Source organism: Diadema setosum, chromosome 20 (assembly GCF_964275005.1).
Source record: "Diadema setosum chromosome 20, eeDiaSeto1, whole genome shotgun sequence".
Classification (NCBI taxonomy): domain Eukaryota; kingdom Metazoa; phylum Echinodermata; class Echinoidea; order Diadematoida; family Diadematidae; genus Diadema; species Diadema setosum.
Window position 1 is genome coordinate 25,483,592 of NC_092704.1, and position 17,976 is coordinate 25,501,567.

Genomic DNA, 17,976 nt, shown 5'->3' on the forward strand with positions numbered 1-17,976 from the left:
TAATCCTCACTTGATCTAATGCCCAGTTTTGCTAATTATCCTTTTGTCTAATGACCAGACTATATTGCACATTTTTCTCTTTGGATTTTTCCCCATTTTGTCTAGGAAACTGTGGGTATTAGACGAAATGGGCATATAGCCCATCAGGGAGTAGACCAACTGGTAATGAGGCTAAGTGGCAATTGGACTAAATGGTCATTAGACTAACTGGTTGTAGACGAAACAGGATTAGACCATGTGGGTTGAGACTAAATGGTTATTAGACGAAATGGGAGTAGACCAAGTGATAGATCACCTACACATGAACACATATTTAGTAGATACAGTATAAATGGGAGAGATTTATGCATCAAAGTGCTCATTGATTCTGTATATTGAAGCAGAATGCATGCTCACTGTGTAAATCAAGGTGTGGCTATACAGTAACTGTTGGTAATATGTATCTCTGCCCCCTTCCACACATAAACACACTGACAAAATACTGAAATTTTCCTTCTATAGATGATGAAGCCTTTTGGTTTTGTGAACACTTTGGTAGTGAGTATTCCAGGAAAACCCATTGCAGTTTAAAGGTGTCCTAAAATCATTGATCTCTGCTTGAAGTGACAAATCGACTATATTGTGATCAAAAGAGATGAGCATAACCACAAGATTTCAGTTCAATTCAATTCAATGTATTTTTTCCATCAACTACAATGTATTATACAAAAATATGCATTAGACAATTGATATAAAAAATACAAATACAGAAATGTAGTACAAAATATATGTGGATTATTATATTTTGGGAAAACAATGCACAGTTTGTAATAGAAACCTAGAATAAATAAAGTGATGGAAAATAGAGATCTACTGAAAAGCAGAGTTTGTAAAATGTAGATAACTCAAAAAATATATATACAAATAATATCTATATCAAATATTGAAATCTAAATATATTCTATTAAAGCATTTGAAATTTATATATATATATATAATGCTAATGATATAAAGCAAATCAAAAATCACAAATTAAGGATATACACACACATAGGTTTTTGTTTTGTTTTGTTGTGCTTGTTTGTTTTTTGTCCATGTTTACATTTTGTACTTAAGTCAGTTACACATATAACACCTCAAAAAAAGTTCTGCGAGTCCAATTTGATGTATCATATTTCTCTCAAAACTATATCATTTCATTCAAATGTGACATCATAAGAAAGCCTGATTATTTATCTTTAATCACTTGCTATGATTGGGTGTTCTTGGAATGTACAAAACAGCTGAGTATGGGGACAGATCAAAAGTGAAAAGTCGCAACAATTCTGCTATTGATAATGTACAGTTTTGATGAAAAAAGCCACTGGAATAAGCAATGCTGAAATGACAGCACTTTCAAAAACTCCCATTTCCTAGACATTTATGATGACTGTTTGGTCAACCTTTATCTTTAATTCTAATCTGCAGATACTATACTGCATTTTTTAATTCATGGATGAAGCCTGGAATCTAATAGTAATGATAATCTCACAATGCATTCTTTTCAACACATTCCTTCCCTGAAACGACAAAGCATACGGGAATTACACTGTTTAACATAACATGAAGAGTTTGTTTGCAAAAACCGATAAGTCCATATTTGTCAAATGGAGATATTTGCGATTAAAGGTCTAGAAAAATAAGGAGAATAATAAGAAATTTTTTGCTTCTTTTGACCATAACTTCAAAAATGTACCTTTATATGTAGTGACAAATATGTCATTTAAAAGGTATTATTTTGTACTTTATGACAGAGACCGTACTTCAAAATCTTCAAAAATGGACTTATCGGTTTTTGCAAACAAACTCTTCACAGGTTTGCTCTATTTTGCAATATTTCACATTTGGCCTTTCCTCATACTCAGTCATACTGCACATTCCAGGAATACCCAATCATAGCAAGTGAGGTGTCATTTTAAAGATATTAGTAATCAGGCTTTCTTATGATGTCATATTTTAATGAAATGATATAGTTTTGAGAAAAATATGATACGTCAGATTGGACTTGCAGAACTTTTTAGAAGGGAACTTATTCTACAAGGCCTGTTTGGCTCTATTTAAGTTTTCTTTTTATTTTCACAGTTATGTGTAAATGATTGATTGTTTAGTACTGTATTGTACGATTCAATACTGTGTTACTATTTTATAAGATAAAGATAAAATGAGAGGAATAAACAATTGAATTGATATGTGCATGTGTGTGTGTGTGTGTGTGTGTGTGTGTGTGTGTGTGTGTGTGTATGTGTGCTTGAATGTGTGTGTCAATTGTGTGTGTAAACTAGACTTGTATGCCTACTGCATGACAAAGTATAAGGGAGTTCCTCATTCTGTTTTCAGCCGAGGACAACCTACATTGGCAAGAGAGTTGAAAGACTGAGTAAACTTTGTAAGGAATATATGCAGCATGTGATCCTTATACCTTTCAGCCAAGAGGTATATTGCTCTGTGGTTGTTGTTTTTGAATATACAATTGAGACAAAACCCATCAGTACAGTTCTGGGTGTGTAGACATAATCTTGTTTTGGTTTAAGGATGGCACATCATTTCTTTCCCCCCTTTTTTTTTCTTGATCTGATTATGTGGGCAGAGTTGATTTTCTGGCAAACATTTCTCTGCAAAAAAATAGAAATGTCTAGACACCTTAACCCCACACCTTAACCAAACTTCCCTTGCATTTCCAACTAGTTTTATCAAACTATTCACATTGTTTTCTGTGTTGTTGTATCTCCATGTGATATTGCTTTACATATTCTATATAGTATGGGTTTTTCCTATACCATATTATACATACATACATATATCTATATTGATGCATATAAGCCTGTAATCATGCCGACAGTTTGTTAAATTCTGTTGTGCTGTAAATTGACAATGTAATGCAGAAATAAAACAGAAGTGAACAGAACCTCCCCCTTTTTTAAACACATTTCCTCACTATCAGAGCTTATGAAATTGATTAACCAGTCAAATAATGACCAAAAGTTTTCACCCTCGTTTTCTGAAGAGAAATTTTACATATGAGAGGACTGGCAGAACTGTTCTCTGATAGGTTCTACAAAGTAACTTTAATCACTTAGTGTGATGTGCACATCATTACATAAGTATATACCTACAATGTGGGCTAGCAAAGTCAAAAGGTATGTTGCTGTTAGTTTAGAGTACCTGAAGCCAAATTTGACATTTTTATATAAATGAGGCACTATAACAATCTAATTTTTGAGGTAAAAAAACCCCCCCCAAAAAACCACACACCCAACAATCTCATGTTGTGGCAGAAAATTAACTGAAGGAAATTTGGTCTGAAAACAAACCAGCCCAAACTAAAACAAATTAAGAAATCATTATCTGTGAACTAATGTTTCTTGCACCTGTAGGGCTTTGATTTGGGCAGTCCCATACTAGCACACAATCACGAGAACGGGGAAATCTCAAGTTGCATCATATAATCTCATGTGATGTCAGGTTCAGTGGGGATGTAGATGAAAAAAAATGGGGAAAATCGGGGTGGGGTTATGGGTCATCATGAGCTTGTCAACAGCCCCTATAAATCCACTGATAATGACTTTTCAGAACATACATTTACCCCCCAGAAAATAAGAAAAATAGCAGACTCCAACTCTCTCACTTGAGACCTTACTAGTATTCTCAAAATCTCCCGCTTGAGGTTGAATGTCTTCTGCTCTAATTTCCCCCCCCCCAACTTTGTTCCAAAACGGCACCCAGAGAGCATCTATCACCCTAGACCACCCCAGCGCCGAAGTAATTAGTGTAATCTCTTTCTGATACGCATCTATTTTATTCATGTAATCTGATCTGTCATGGGTCCAGGCAAGAGACTGCAAGGGACTGTCCCATTTACAGGGGGTGTGTGACATTTGCGTCTCTGCTACAGCAGCAGCAACAACGTCACCACCATTACCATTATTAATTTGTAACATGAACAAAGGGCCAGTCTGGGGGGGGGGGGGTGTATGATCCACATCATTTGTCCCGCCAGTGAACTTAACCGGGTAAATTGAAAAAATGTAATGTCCCAGGGAGGGGAAACCCCGCCCTCGTCCTTGAGAATCATGTCATCGGCGGTCTAGGTCTTTAATTGTGCGGCTGAACCCCCGTAGCCGTGACGTGTTCGGAAAACAATCGAGTACCACTTCTGAACTGAAGGTTCTCCTTTCCTAGTACATGTACAATGCACATGTACCTGTGATATGGGATTCCCTTAGCAGCCAGAAGATTCCTATTCATCGAAATACACTGGCAATCAAAGGAAATGAGGAGCGAGGGTCATTACGGTCTACGTCTTCGCCTGCACGACTTTGGGATTCCCCGCGCCGCTGATCGTGAATCGTTGCGTATTCCGCGCTGACGCCAGCATTTTGCAATGCTACCACACTGAAGCATAGTAAAAGCCTAGCCATAAACAGCACGCAAGGGCATTCGACTGTAATGTGTACATGTTGACGGCATCTCTCTGCGCGTGTTGAATGTCATAGGTTTTCCTAGATGATAAATATTTCATTGCATTACCAGTTCCCTGCCGACCATGATTGTACAGAAATAGCACGGTTCTCTCTCGACGATCGCATCACTGTTCGCCTCCTCTTCGATCTTCGGAACTGAGGAGGGGTCAGCACATGAACGTGTTCGCGACGCAGTACCTGACTACCGAAAATTATACTTCAGAAGTGGACGTTCAAATCAATCTAGGCCTACGTGAAACTACGTTCGCATTCGACTGTTGTAAGTGGCATTTCCATTTCAACGTAGCTTTTGATGCGGTTCTACTAGGCCTATTATTCTAGGCCCTACACATATTATTTTATTCAGGGTGAGTATCTATCATGTCTATTAACTGCCGGGCAAGATCGGAAAGTAGATGTGGGTTTTCGTTATTATCATTTTATTATGGAGGCGATGAAGAAGCTACAATTGTACATCACATGGAGAAACACCTGTCTAACGTTCAATAACTTGTCCTCGTCCTTATAATAGTGCATAAGCTGTTGTTACTAAGTTATTTTGACCAGCCTTGCCCACGTCCCACCCAACGGCCACCCGGTCGTTCTGCTGTTTCCCCACGACCAGGGCAGTAGTAGGGATAGGGGACTAGGCCTACAAATACCACCAAAATGTGTTGTTCCTGTTAGTGTTAGAATTCTGCCTGGTTCATACTTATGTTTTAATTAGAAAGCACCTATTCACGTTCACCTATTTTTTCATAACATTTATCATCTAGGCCTATTGACAATCTATTTGAATGGTAGCAACACTCTGCCGTGCATTTAAATTTATAATCCAATAGGCCGTAGATTCTAATTACCTGCATGCCCAAATATACAGTCAAACCTGTCTAGATCTATATAGCGGCCACCCAAGTGAAACGAAAAAATGTGGCCATTATAGACAGGTGACCACTATAGACAGGTGATCCAACTTTGTGTGCATTGGTAATCATGTGTACATGTATCATCGTTGTGGAAATACTTACACGCACATGTAATCTGTTTCATCATGTGTTCATGCATTGAACAATGCCAGTGACAGTGTTCATGAAATTGTTGCACAGTAGCATATAGTGTACAGTTGTGAAAAAAAAGCTTGACACTAGTGCATTATGACTGAATGAGTGATGAATGCAGCGGTGGCAATCACTGAACGTTGCTTATAGTATGAATGACTGGCACGGCTAAAAAGCAGAAAAACACACTGAATTATTGGCTCGCCTGCGGCTCCATTGGATCTTTGGCTGCGATAGACAGGTTAAAATCTACCGCGGGAAACAAATTTGTGGTCGCTGGCCGCGTTAGACAGGTGGCCGCTATACACAGGGTTTTTAACAGGGCTTTTCTCTCGGGGGATTTTTCAGTGACCGCTATAGACAGGTGGTCGCTATAGACAGGTGGCTGCTAAGACAGGTTTGACTATACTAACACTTCAATATGAGAGCCAACTTGGACACATGAAGGAGGTTCTGTTTCTGTCAGCATTGGTTTGTTTGTCTGTGTGCAAAATAACTCGAATCATTGCGAATGGATTTGGATGATACATGTACTTGCAGGAAAATGGATGACATTTGTAAGAACAGATGTCAGATGATTACATTTTTGTGGTGATCCGAGAATATTTATGAACTTTTGAAGGATGTTTTTATCTTTTGGCAAATGTATGGGTGAAAATGAGCTGCTTGGTGAATGGAGGTCTGCACTATGCAAGTGCTTAATTATGTTCTGGTTGCGGTAGGGTTAGGATGTATGAAAGAAGCAACACTACTGTCCTGATACTTGTGACATCATCTTACTTGAAATTGTGGAGTGAATGCCTTCTTCCACCAGACAAAATGTTCATCTACACACTGTAGACCTCCACTGGTATTTGTTAAAGGACAAGTTCACATCGATCATTAACATAAGGATTGAGAGAATGTAGCAATATTAGTAGAACACATCATTGAAAGTTTGAGGAAAATCAGACAATCCGTTCAAAAGTTATGAATTTTTGAAGTTTTTGTGCAGTCACCGCTGGATGAGAAGAGTACTGCAGTGTATGATGTCACATGCGTACAACAATATGAGGAAAATATAAAGAGAATTTCACAAAATTTCATCTTTTGAACAAAGTACACATTCCCTCGACTCGTTACTGACATAAATGTATGTTATGGGTAATATTATTCCCATTGCCTTTAAGAAAGAGGCAAGTCAAGTGCTCTTTTATTATGCAAAAAAAAGTGAAAATATGTTGAATTTTCTTTACATTTTCTTTATACTGTTGTACTCATACATGACATCACGAGCCTTAGTAGTCTCCTCATCCAGCGGTTCCAACACAAAAATTTTGAAAATTCATAACTTTTGCATCGACTGTCCAATTTTCCTCAAACTTTCACTGATGTGTTCTACTAATATTGCTGCATTCTCTCAATCCTTATGTTTATGAAGGTAAACTTGTCCTTTAAGAAGGTTTCAGGTGCACAAGGTGACAAGCAATCTCCCCTACTTGTACACTGACGGGGAAGATTGCTTGTCACCTTGTGCACCTGAAACTTAGTTCTACCAGAGGTCTACAGTGTGTGAGTGGAACATTTTGTCTTTAATGTGGAAGAAGGCACTTGCTCCAAAATTACAAGTACACATAAGATGATGTGTTGAATGACATGAAAAAGCTTCTAGTTTTGCTATCCATAGTAATACAGGGCTGGCACTAGCGTACTTTCATCCGTGTAGATATATTCTATCTCAGATTACAGAACTAGACCAAATTGCATGAAAATCACAGGAAATACATGCTGTACTTCTTGAAACAGCTTACATTGTATTTCCAATCACTTATGCTATCCTGTAAAATTTCAATATGAACCAAATCAGTAAACCAGAAGCATTGATGATATTTGTGCTGACTTTAAATTTTTCGTGTCGTTGCCCAATACAACTCGCTTCTCGCAAGCCTCTCTAATTCACGATTGCGGCGTACACTGCCTACACAATTTGAAAATGAAGTTGGCCATGTCAGTGACCTGGTTAAAATGTTCAGTGTGCATGGTGGAAGAAGTCGGTTGAGAAATGTGTGTGTTTGTGTGTTTGTCAGCCTCTGTTTATCTAGGAACTGCATTTTTCAACCTATGTCGTTTATACCTTCCCATAATTTTGTACATTGAGTTTCAGCTCCCTGTTTTTTACTTGAAAAATACATGAACACATAATGTTCATGTACAGTAGATGGCTACACATACAAATGTTCATGTAGATGGCTATAAAACTTTAGTTTTTGGATTGTGCATGCAGCATTTGCCACGATCAAAAAGAGTTTTGAGGAATCACATGAAAGTCGACATCAATATCTATGCCTGCCGTTAACTGATGGTTCAAATTCTCGTGAATGATTGGAAAGGCTGTATTTCTTGTAATTTTGGTGGTCAGTGGAAGTTGAGATAACAGCGATGTGGCCGTTCAAGCCCTGAAATGTTGAACTGTTCTTAGCAAAACTCATGTCCATCCAGATTGAGACCGCAAGTGCGTGACCAGCCAATCAGCGATTCTTTGGTGGAGAATGTGGAGTGCACAGATGTTATCAGAGGTGTTATGAGAATGAGAAATACTAGCCCAAAAGGTATGCTGACAGTATAACAATCTCAGAGCATATTTGATTGTAGTTTGCTGTGTAATGTCTCAAATTTCAAAACGCCATCTATTCATTCAGGCACATATACCATACTTTCTCGTAGTTTTCTAATCAATTACAAATTAGACCGGGCTAGAAGCATGCATCCATTAATCTAACATGCGAGAATGAATGGCATCCATTTGTCAGGAAATAGTCTGTGTGGCCGGCAAGCTGCAGCTGCAGCTGGACTGCAGAGTGTCGTATTGTCCCTGTACAGTAACAACAATCAGTTGAACATTATGCATACAGTATCTGTGCTCGTTGGTAAATGATTGACATGCAACACAGAAAAGCAAGATCAATCATCACACATCATTTTACCTACCCCACTTCTGAACAGAAAAGGTGCTGGATCCTTCATTCAAGGAAAACACAGCTGGGATTAAAGTTGTATCCTACAATCTAAACTATTTTATACTTACATTGTATGATCTCAAAATACTCCCAAGTAACTCCTTCTCAGACTGGTAAATTGTGTCAGCCAGACAAGTTTCTGGCAGACCCTTTTGATATAGTGCAAGCAAATTCCAAACATGGAGGATGAATCATGGAGCTACTGTTAGTAGCTCCATGGATGAATTTTGAGCCCTCCCCATAACAAACTGTTTTACCTCTACTCTTGGGGCAAAAGCTTGTTATGCCAACATATGTAGACCCTCCCTTAGCTTCCTCCCCTCCACTCTCCTTTTGTTGTCAATATCATGAAATCATGTCCAACAATTATTCTGTGAAACATTTTTGTGTAATATCAGTGGGAGCAAGGCCATCTAAAACAAAGCAAACGGTCGCAAAATGTCGCAAAAATCGCGAAATGTCGCAAACGGCACTGTTGTGGTATTTGTCACCACTCCATTTACTGTTAAAGCCCTGTTCAGTTCATCAGTGCATGCAGTGTACGTGATGACACCTCCAGCTCCATAGACTTTGTTCGCTATAGTAAGATATCCAAGGAAAAAAAGGTGATGTAAATATTTCATGAATAGGCCATAAAAAAAAAAAAATGCTTCTGCTACGTGAAGCCCCAGTCACATAGGGTGCGTTCGAGCGTTCACCTAAAGCGAACTGTACCGTACCGTACCCGCGCCAGAGGAGCGCTCGAACGCTCCTAAAGTGTACCGTACCGTACTGTACCAAGCCAAAAGTGGACCACTTCCCGACGTGCTCCAAAAGCGTACCAAAGGGTACCAAAAGTTCGTTGTAAAGCATGTGCGTATCATGCGCATACGTCACAATGCAAAAACATCATTCTCTTTGTTCGGGACAGGTGCAAGTTGTTCAAGCGCCAGGTGGATGATATTCTTGATGCTACAAAATGTGTGACCTTTTCTAAAAATAACTCGTGAGGTACGCTTTCTCCACAGAGCGCTCGAACGCTCCAAAACTGGTACAGTGCGGCACGGTACGCTTTGGTTCAGTTCGCTTTGGTTTGATTTAGAGCCCTCGAATGCACCCATAGACATCCTGGATCACCCCGGATCATCCCAGATGTGATCCGGGGAGAGATCCGTGTTGATGCCTTGGACATCCTTGGACGTCCATGTATGTCCGTGTAGATCCAGGGACATCCGGGAGGCTAACACGGCATCTTTTGGAGGTTAAGGGGACATTCCAGACGATTTTCATAATTTCACATCATGCAGTACATAAATCGACAACTCCATGTATAGATTTGTGGAATTTATTGTTGTTCTTGAGCAGAGAAACAATACTCTGAAAAACCTTAAACAAATTACACTGAACAAGGATGATGACATAGGAGGTTCACATATTTCAGAAATGTAGCAGTGTATTTCCATTACAATACTGTTTGGTTGCGAGTTCACCTGTGTATAATCTATGCATGCCTTCTTTTGTTCTACTTCCTTGAGCCCCAACTCATGCATTCTTATGGTGACTCTGCCATGTCATCATCCTTGTTCATTGCAATTTCTTCTAAATTTTGAAAATGTTCTTATTCTTCATCCCAGTTATCACAAATTCTGAAACTCTGTCCTCAGTATAACTAATTCATAGTTGTTCAAATGTAAAAATCTGAAAATCATCCGGAGGTCTCCTTTAAAAACATCCGGCATCATCTGGGGATTGCCGTGTTTGCAGAGCAATCCGAGATGATCCGTGTAGCTGCCGTGTAGCTGCTGTGTTGATCCGTGTAGATGCTGTGTTTTTCTGTGTAGACGCAGTGCTCTTCCGACCTTATCAGTGTAGCAGCCGTGTTTATACCGTGTACAGTCTTATCAATGCTCGCCGACACTCCATCTAGGTCGAAACTATCCCAGATCTCCCTGATCTCCGCGGATCACCATGTAGATACTTGAGGATCCATGTTTATATGTAACTACTAGGGCCTAACTGTACGGCACACAGCTAAAAGTTTGTGCTTACCAAATCAATATGTGGGGGGGGGGGGGGGGGTTCAGTGCATGATGAACAATGGGCTAGAGCATTGAAGTGGAGAGCTGGAGTTCCGACTGGCAATAATTATTAAAACAGCTGTTAGTTTGCTGGGGATGCACAGAAGAATTCCGCAGGTGCTTTTATGCCTTTGGTGATCAGGCTTTGATGCTACCATCTATCTGAGCAGTCTGAAGATTCATTTGAAACTTCAACATATTGTTGAGAACATTTTGCTTTTTCATTCATGGGAGAAAATTAAATTTCACCGTACGATTCGGATTAAATACAAAACATAAGTAAATCCCATCTGAAAATGGGGGTTCAGAAGTGTAAATCAGAGCTGTATTCTGTGATTTGTACTCAAAAAGTGTTTACTTTGTACCATCCTGGAAAGCTGAATTTCTATCACTTTTTTTTTTTTTTTTATTAATTCAGACAAATAAAACTGATAGTCTTCAGATAAAGCCTTCATGAATTAATATGTGTGATTAGTGTCTGGACATGTCCAGTTTAATCATTTTGATTTTTAATTTCATCAATCTTTGCGCATTTTATGCCCTTGCATCCCCATGTTTTTACTATTATGCACAGCTCATTTATTGTAAGTTGGGGTGGGGGGGGGTCAAAAAGTAATTACCATCATAAGAACATATTTGTATATATATCTTCCTTAGAGAGTGGCTAGTCATTACACAATAGGACATTAATCCATTGTCTTCCTGCCTGTAGGGCAGAACCAATTTGGCACAGACTTCAAATATTTTTTGTGTGGCAGCATCAAACACAGATTCAAAGGGAATAAGAAAGTTGTGACTCCATCTCTTGAACCACCTTGGTTGGAGTAAGACTCAAGCTAGTTTCTATACCATAGATTCGTTTATGACTATCCATCCATTATTAGGTGATACGCTATCAGCGTATCACCTATTGTGATTGTCAAAATCTCTCTTTATTTTTTTTTATTCTTCTTTCTTTCTGGACAATTTTGTGTCGTCAATATCTCAAGAATGACATTACGAAATAACATGACATTTTCAGTCAACATGTCTCATGACAAAATCTAGCCACAATAAGGTTTTCATGACAGTTACATATCTATGACGTCATCTAGGCGCCATTTTGTGATTTTCGGACCTTGTCACATGATCGATCGTAACTTCATAACTAGATGTCATTTCTGTATCATTTTCGGTGGACATGAAGTTCAGGTCACGCTCTTTCTTACTTTTTAACGCTAGTTACACAGGTCATCATTACGCGCGCGTAAGCGCGCGTCAAAATTTTAAAAGGCTCAAAACGACTTCCCAATGGGAAATCTCGAAGTTTCAGACAATTTTAAGCGTTTCAAACATTTTCTCGCGTGCGCGTCCGTCCGCGCAATTTCGCGCGCAGAGCCCGTAAGCAACATGAAAATGCAATTTTTTTGACTGATTTGGATTCCTGATGCTTTGAGTAATAATATCCATTGATTTCCGATCGATTACGACCTATAACAAAGGAATGCACTGGCGTCAAAGTTGAAATTCCGCGTGCGCGTCTTTCTGCAAATATAGTGAAAAAACATGTCTTTGTTTATTTCGCCATAGCTCTTTAAATCGTCCGTTGACCCTATATTTCTATTGCATATTACAAAAGTATATGAATTGTAAGTAACATTCCAAGTATCAGTATTGCCAGGAATACGCGATGACGTCATCATATCGTCATTTTAAATCAAAAAAGTGGAATTGATTTTTTTGAGGTACTGTTTCTGACATTCATTTGCTCGTATCTCTGTTGTTTAAGCTCAATATTACCCCAAATTCAGATATGTTGCACTTTGAACATTTGCCTTTCAAGGCCATGTGATGGTTTTGAAATATGATGACGTCATCATACTAGAAATTGTGATTAAAGGTAAAGACTCAAAATCAGACAAGTTTACGTGTTATGTCTATGGGAGGTGATTTTTTTAAAAACCATGCATTGACTTGACAACGTTTAAGCACCTTTACCTCATCTGATTTTACTCCATTTCCTCTGAAACATAAATATGTTGTAGCTGAGACAACAAGCTTTAGTAATCATGCATTTTATGTTTTCAAATCTCCTCATCAGGTTGACAATTTTGCAATTTAAAACTGAAAATGAGAATGCAATCTGTACGGAACGATTCCCAATTTTTCTTTGCAACTGTATATTGATCGAATCCACGCTGCCACTTGTGGGAAGTTGAATAGCGCCATCACAAGTCAACACTGTCACGATAGTATTTAGATTTAAGTTTCGCACTCGATCTTCAGGACAGCCATGTGGCATAATCGGTTAGCGCGCTGGTTGTTCATAACGCCATACCGGAAGGCGAGAGGTTCGACTCCCGCAGGACTTTTATCCGTTCTTTCTTTTTTTTCTCTTTTTTTTTCGGCAGTTCAGCTTTACTCCGATGTCATTTATCGTATTACTTTATCAAGTGTACGTAACCCGTGAACACGGCTGCTCTATTTCCCTTGTTTTGTATTGGAGTTTGGAGATTGGGTTTGCTTCATTAATTTTGTCACACTTAATGTTGTAAATTGCCCCTTGTTACAGTGTCCCGCTTGCCACCTTTCGTTTGCTCTTTCCCTTTCTCTTCATTGGTTATTGTTATACTGTAACAGGATAGGTAGGAACATGTATGTTTAAATAACTTGCAGGAATGGGAGCTGAATTGATTAACTCTAGTCCAGGTGTATGGCGTCTCGCTCATCTCTTTGAAATTCCAGGTTGTTATTGTTTGACCCAATAACGAAGTTGTAGACAGGTTATATGTTGTTATAGAGGTATCTTGTGCCACATGAATGGAAAGCATCACTGTTTAGTAGTAGTAATGAACTTTTTCATGTTGTATATGGTATAAATATTTAAGATAAATATATATATATATATATATATATATATATAAAAGATTAAAGATAAATTTCACATCCAATCTTCGGTACAGCCGTGTGGCTTTTTATAGTCACTTAGCGCGCTGCATGGTCATTATGCACTACCTTAGGACGAGATGTTCGAGACCCGCAGGACGCTATCATTTTTTTCTCTCTCTTTCTTTGTGTTTCTTTTGGCAGTTCAGCTTTATTCCGATCGATGTCATTTATCGTATTATCTTATCAATTATACTACCCCACGACACACAGTCGCTCAAGTTCCTCTTTTTTTTTTTTGTCGGAGGCTCTAGGTTGGATTTGCTTCATTTATCATACGTATTGTTTAAATTGCCCTTGGTACAGTGCCCCGCTTGCCACCTTTCCTTTTCCCTTTCCTTTTCTCTACGTTTGTTCCTGTTATATTGTCACAAGACAGGTCGGAAAATAATTTGCATAACTCAACTGGAGCAGGAATGGCAACTGAATGAATTAACTCTAGGCCAGGTGTATGGCGTCTCGCTCATCTCTTTGAAATTCCAGGATGTTATTGTTTGACGCAATAACGGAGTTGTAGACAGGTTCTATGTTGCTATAGAGGTATCTTGTGCCACATGAGTAGAAGGCATCACTGTTCAGTAGTAGTAATGAACTTTTTCATGTCCCTCCATGTCAATTATAGTGTGGTTTAAAGGGGTTGTGTGTCTATCTGCCAAAGAAAAGGAATAACTTATTTTCGTCATGGCTGTTTCTCTATACGTAGCCGTAGGTAATGAGTGTTGTTGGTATCTGAGCAGTGAAGAACAGAGCATCAGGCTAAAATCCCCCTTAGTTATACGCGCTAAGCGTTCAATTTGATATATCTTTCTTTATGAAGTCAATCCCTGCTAATGGAGTTACAGAATTATGTTATGACACGTTTCACTGAAAGTTTGTAAAGCAAAGTTTATGGACAAGGCAAGCAATTGTACATGAATATACCTACCATTGATTTCAGAGGGAAATTATGGTATGCATAAATGTAAGGGTATCATTGCTTTGGAATTGCTGAGACAATATGCTTGGCACGAGGGCTTCCACTTCTAATAACTGATCCCTTTGAAGATGTGTCGGTCACGGGTGATCGTCATGATTCATCTTTCACGTAGAAGCTTGCGTTCCACACTCTTGGTTCAAGAAGACTTACCATCATACTTCAAATTGTTATTAAAGGTAAAGACTCAAAATCAGACAAGTTTACGTGTTATCTCTATGGGAGGTGATTTTTTTTTTTTTTTATGTGCATTAACTTGACAACGTTTAAGCACCTTTATCTCAGATGATTTTGCTCCATTTCCTCTGTAACTTAAGTGTGTGGTAACTGAGACAATAAGCTGCAGTAATCATGCATGTTATTCTTTGAAATCTCCTTATTAGTTTGACAATTTTGCAGTTTAAAACTGAAAATGAGAATGGAATGTGGACAAAACGATTCCTGATTCATCTTTCACATACATAAGTTTACGTTCCTCTTTTTTTTCTCGTCGAGACGTATGGCCGAGTGGTTAAAGGCGACGTCTCAGAGACGTGAGGTTGCACACGTGCGGGTTCGAACCCCACAAGATCACGAAACAAATTACTTAGCTATTTTACTTTTTTTTTCTTCAATTTTGTATTACATATATCGTCCATGTAGAAATCACATTCGTATATAAACGCACCTATACACACACACAGACACACACACACACCATATCCCTCTTTTTTGTGTTGGAGACCATATTGCTTCAACTGCTGCAAAATTTTGCAGGCTGACTTTGTCAAACTGATCATAATATGTAATGACGACGACGAAGGTGTTGTACTTTGAACAATTGTCTTTCAAGACCACATCATTGTTTTGTACTTTGATGACGTCATCACACTGAAAATTGTGATTAAAGGCAAGGTATCAAAACCAGCCGATTATAGGTTTTATGTTTACGGCACGTATTTTTCCCAAGTTGCCAGAAATGGCATAGCGACATCAGTAGTTACAAGGCCGCATTTCCGTCTAGCAATGCAATACATGTTCACGCGGCCACGTTGGTTGAGTGGGCATTGACTTTTCTCCCTGTAATATCTATACATTTCTTTTTTGCCTTACCATTTCCGTGGATGTCCCGTGGCCGAGAGGTTAGGGAAACGGTTTTGCATGCAAACTCAATTATAACTTCAAGGTGTCTATATCACATTCTTTTCTTTGTCGATCACAGATGACCGACATCTGATAACCCCAAGCGTATCACCTAACTCGTCAGTCTGACGAGTTTCATATCTCGTTTCTTGTATAGTTTTTGACTCATTTATGTACGTATGTATTCAAGTCTTGCATCTGAAGTCTTGATTTTCAACATTTTGAAAATTTTGTATACATAGCTTGAGTAAGACTCAAGGTAGTTTCTATACCATAGATTCGTTTATGACTATCCATCCATTATTTCTTGTATAGTTTTTGACTCATTTATGTACGTATGTATTTAAGTCTTGCATCTGAAGTCTTGATTTTCAACATTTTCAGTCATTTTCAATCATGTGGCGTGGCCCCACTCCAGCCAAGGCATTATCTATTCCCTCTGGCAAATCCTTTCAAGTGTTGTATGTGATTATTTCTGGACAAATACAACTAAACAAACAAACAAACAAACAAGGAAACAAACAGCAGACAGGGAAATGGATTCATCTCATAATATTCTCTGTCACTGCAGTCAGCGAGATTTAAAAACTGATAATGGTACAAGGTATTATAGTTTTGATCAAATTAAGAGTAAACAACATTCCATGTATGTGGCTTATTGGCAAAGTGTTTCTGTGAAGTCACTGCTGGATGAGAAGACTACTACAGCTTGTGATGTCACATGTGTACAGAGAACAATGTACTGGTATAAAGAAAATTCAACATAATTTCACTTTTCTTGCATAATAGAAGAATGCCTGACTTCCCTCTTTCAGAAGGCAGGGGGAATAACCCTTAACACAACACTGCACACTGGCGCTGTTCCGATGGTCCCTGACCAGTAAAAATCATTGTCGGACCAGTAACTTTTTTAGGAATGGACCAATAAAAGATTGAAAACTGGGTACCTACTGGTCTGACAGACAGGTCGGACCAGTAGAAAAAAATGGGTTAATGTGCAGCCCTGCTTAACCCGTTGAGGACGAGTCCCGAGTATACTCGGGCAAGTGTCTATGGGAAATGCGTGTTGTAGCAAAATCAAACCGTCCTCAACGGGTTAACACGTGCATCACTAACAAGTCGAGGAAATGTGCACCACAAGTCATATACCGAAGTTTCATTTTTGGGCAGAAAAATGTGAAAAATTGGCACTTTTTTAGAGACCAAATTCTCTTTTTTGGAGGCAAAGTTTCGATTTTATTTTCACAGGTTTATCCCAGTAAAACCCAAAATAACTATTCAAACATTGCCAGTTAATATTGAATAGTTTCTCCCTCAATTTGCTGTATAGATTTAATCATTTGATGGCTTCTGAGGCGAGATATTGCGATTGTCCTGCAACACTTCCCCAGCGGTTTTGCGTACACAAGCTGTTTACTTTATGCAATTTAGGCTTCGAGGTCATATCCATGTACAGCGTACGTATATGCTTTTGGCGAGTCAATTGCACTGTATCGCTGCGCCTGATTATTTACCTGGTAGTTGATTTCTATCATACATCTAGATGACAGCCTCTGTGGTAAGGGAATTTATATTCGATTATATCTTTTGATAAAACTGGGCTCAGTTCTGTCATCAATGTGGGGGTACAAACTCCTAGTGAAAATATTAAACACCTCATCCTTTAATCTTGGTGATACACAAGAAATTAAAGCCTAGAAAAGCAGTGAGTAATTAGGTCTTTGCCATTCAGCTGATTTGCTGAATGCCCTACTCCTTCATGTTCTGTGTTCATTGTATGAGAATATTTACCTTGTGTGTGTGTTTGTGTGTGTTTAGGGATCACATTTCGGTGAATAAGCAAATATTTGTATTTGATGAGTGCACTGATGATGGGCTTTTCCATTTTAGCTTGAGACCAGCTGCTGTTTTCAGAGAATTGCAGGGGTGAAGACGAAATGTTCATGATATGTGGTTTTATCTTTTTTTCCCCCACCAGATAGAACACTATGGGTGAGGAGCAGAAGGCTAAATTCAACGATTATGAGGTGGACAGTGTAGTCTTCAGTCAAGGCACTGGTGCCCCCCTGCCGACTGTCCCGCTGCCGACTGTCCCCTCCCAGTCGCTGCCTTCTCAGGGCAAGCAGGCCTTGCGCAAGTTCAGCATTCCTCAGCCTCTGACGGGAAATCCCTCTCTGTGTGGCAGCGTGTTGGCCCGGGATGGCCCCAGAGGAGGGGAGGAACAGGCGCGCTCGACAAGAGGTCCGCGACCTCTGACCGTCCATTATCCAGTGAGGGGTGTGGACGGGCATGACGACAGAGCAGCGCGGAGGGCCGAGGGTGCCAAAAAGTACGCCCAGACTGGTATAGACACGCTCCTCGAAATAG